The sequence below is a fragment of the Rousettus aegyptiacus genome, unplaced genomic scaffold, assembly GCF_014176215.1.
Source record: "Rousettus aegyptiacus isolate mRouAeg1 unplaced genomic scaffold, mRouAeg1.p scaffold_m13_p_9, whole genome shotgun sequence".
Lineage (NCBI taxonomy): Eukaryota > Metazoa > Chordata > Mammalia > Chiroptera > Pteropodidae > Rousettus > Rousettus aegyptiacus.
In genome coordinates this window covers 56,061,599-56,065,227 of record NW_023416312.1, presented here as the reverse complement: position 1 = coordinate 56,065,227, position 3,629 = coordinate 56,061,599, and the positions used below count along the sequence as shown (strand labels likewise).

Here is a 3,629-nt window from a genome sequence, read left to right as displayed (position 1 = left end):
GAATAAGATTTTATTTAAAAGCCTGCTATATTAATGACCCATTAACTGTGCAATGATACAAATGTAATTGAACCATAAGGCAATGTTGCTTGATAATAGGAAACCTTACTTATATAGTTCAAATATTAGTACACGGCCTAAAAGAAATCAAGATGCAAAGAAGCTTAAGTTATAATGAAAAATTAATAGTTTAAGTCCCATAATTACCATTTGATTTCTTTACCCACTTATGTACATTGCTATCTTCTCAAGGACCCTAATAGTTTCTATTGCCTGAACATCTTTCCAGTTTTGTGCTTTTCCCTCCATTATCAGTCAGTACACTGGATCAGCAACCTCTTACTTAGACAATAACAAGAAGATTCCAAATACTACTACTGCCTTCGTACTTGCATTTCTCTAAACTATTCTAATTAATTCTCCATTCTCCAGTTAATGTGATATTTCTAGCACATATATTTAATCATATCAATTCTCTGTTCAAAACATTCCAAGGTGTTCTCTTTCCCTTCAGGGTAAGGTTCATATTTCTTTTTTCCTTTTTTTGAAAATTTATGAGTTTATTTGAGCCCAAGTGACAACATATGCTGGAGATCTCAAATGTTCCATCAAATTTCTTAATAAAGTTTATCAGTTTCTGCCTAATTCGACTTCAGCTTATTACCTCTGAGGGTGAAGCACAATGAAACAGGTATCTGTGGTAGGTTGAAATGACCAGGTTTTAGTTCTTCCCAATAAAAGATGGAGTCTATTCCTTCCTGTAAATATGGGCTGGTCTTGAGACTTTTTCTGATTACCAGAATATCACAGATATCAGATTGTGTCAGTTCTGAGCCCAATCTTCAAGAAAACTTGCCCCTGCTATGTTAAAAAAAAGCCTCATCTAGACATCTTCAGAATGAATGACCACAGTAAAAAAGAGGTCCAGCATTGACAAGCTAGCCTAGTGAATTCCAGCCTAAATTTCTGACCCACAGAAGCGTAAGCCAATAAATATTCTTCTAAGCCACTAAGTTTCAGGATGCCTTGATATACAACAAAAGCTAACACCATTTTTTTTCATTCTTTGTTTTCCTTTTCCATTTTGATGAATATATATTAATTCTAGGCGAGACAACCTTTGGTTGACCTCACAGATTGCAAGGACCTTGTCAGCTTAGAATCCCTTATTTTTCATTTTATTTATTTTTTACACCTACAGCACCTGGTCTTCCTAGGTGGTATCCCATCCAAGCCACCCAAGTATTAACCAGGCCCAACTCTGCTTAGCTTCCGAGATCAGATGGGATCGGGCTTGTTCAGGGTGGAATGGCCATAAAAATAATATATATATATTTAAATCCCATCATAAAACAAACAGAATTGTAACTCATGCTCCACAAATTATTTCTGTAAGTCTGTGTATTTTTAAGAGTTGTATCACATTTTCTACAGTTCATCAATCTGCCCTGTTCTGGGAAGTCGTGGAGGTGATGGTGATATAATGGTATTAGAGGTGAGGAGGAATGCCTCAGGAGTTAAATCTGGGCAGTTCAGGTATATGCATGAAAATTCTTAATTGGGACACATCAATCAAGTAGGGACAGAGTGGTGTTGGCTCCCATAGCTACAATGTAATTCTGAGTGGGTCCAATCCCAGGAAGTCACATTTAATAATAATTCCAAAAGTAACTGAAGGTACACACAGGAAGTGATATCTATTTCCATGGGAAAGCATTCTGACTAATTTGACAGACCTTAAAGAATCTCAAATTCCATTAAAGATGTGTTGAGTACTCCCTTTCCTGAGAGAAAGATAAATCTTGGCACACTACTCTGGGTCTGAATTTTATTTAGGACTTCAGGGAATTCCTTTGGGCAGGTGTCTCAACTTTCAGGCTTCAAAGAAATTTAGTTGAGTCAAGGAATGGGTAAATACATCTCCTACTCAAGAATTTCTGAGGTATTACCTCCCTTTTGGGAGCTCCAGATTTCTAAACAGTGGCCAGTCAGTTTAAATTACTGGGAGTTACAATCACTACCCTGAAAATCTATACTTTGGGATCTCTTTCCTCTACCCTGATATCTGTTTCCTCTTCAAGGGGTCTTACTTCTAATTAGAATGCTATCTTAGGTACTAGGTCACACTATCTCCTCTGGGTTTTCCATACAGATAAACTTTATGCTTAAATAACTTTCTTCTAGCATCATCTGACATGTAACAATCTGACTTGAGATCATACTGACATATGTGAAAGTTGTGCTTTGGCATTATTATCAGTGCGACCTTGTACGACAAGTCATTTAAGTTCTCTAGAGTACTCTGTAAAATGAGTATCACATACTTTGAAGATTTTTGTGCTTCAATAACTTCATGCTTCCCCAGAACCTTCTCCATACCACATGGATTTGCTATCTCCATCGGAAGTCATTCAATATTATTTCTTGAGTGCCTACTCTGTGCTAGACATTTTTCGAGGTAGTTAAAGCAGACAAAGATGGCTATCCTTGAGGAGTTTATATTCTAGTAGAGGGAGACAGACAATAAAGAAAATAAATGAGTAAATATATAACATATCAAGGAGAAAAAAAACGTAGAGCATAATAAAGAGAATTACAAGAGCCAAGGTGGAAAAAATAGTTTGACAGGCCTTAATGAACCTTAATTTGCAGTAATCAAGGCAGGTTTCATTGAGGAAAATAATTTGAGCAAAGATTTGAAAGAAGGAAGTGAATTAGACGAATGAATATTGGGGGAAAAAACTCCAGGCAGAAGGAACAGGCCCCTACAGGGATAGCATGCTTGGCAAGGATCCCTGTGTGACTGGAGCTGAGAGAATGAGTGGGAGAATGACATAGAAAGAGGTCAGAGAGATTGTGGGGCCTAAATAATATAGGACCTCATGGATTATTGTGAACACTTTGGCTTTAACTCTGGTTACAGTAGAAATGTTTTGCGATATTTTGAGCAGACAATGTGATCTTATTTTCACTTTTAAAAGACCACTTTGTTTTTTTATAGTTGAAAATACACTATAAATAAAAAAGGATAAAAGCAAGAATACCTGTTGGAAGTTGCAGTTAATAGTGGTAAAGACGAGGTTGGTAACCGTGGATATGGTGAGAAGTGATTGGATTCCAGAAATACTTTGGAAACAGACCAACGATATTTCCTAATGAATTAAACATGGAAAGGAATAGAGGAGTCAAAGATGACTCCAAGGACTCCAGACTTTTTTTTGGTAAACACATTCTTCTCACATCCTCCCATTAAAATTTACTTCAATCAAGTTCTCAATGCACCCAACTAACAAAATGATTAATGAATTAATGTCATTTTAGTATAAGTTTGCTTTTAAGTTATTGTTTTTAGACTGACCCTAGTTTAAGCAGCCAAAGGGTGTAGAGATGCTTGATTTACTGGACTGAGGTTCAATCAAGGATTTGGGCCTATTAAGTCACTTCCCAGGAAAGCTTTCTTTATGGTGCAAGTCAAAGTTCCTGTGAAAAGCTTGGTTTCAAGTCCTACCATGACAGCTTGCTTTTGTTCTTTTGTTTGGACTCAGAATTACTGCGGCTCTCAACTCTCTTAAGTATGTAATTGAGGATTAAATCGAAGTTCTCAAAAAGAGCTCAAAAAGCAAGACCTA

The 3,629-nt window shown here is 36.5% G+C and overlaps 1 pseudogene; it reads right to left on the bottom strand.

The window, feature by feature from the left end:
- Positions 1 to 1,192: 1,192 nt before the first annotated feature.
- On the bottom strand, positions 1,193 to 1,320 carry LOC118608578 (annotated as a pseudogene).
- Positions 1,321 to 3,629: the final 2,309 nt, after the last annotated feature.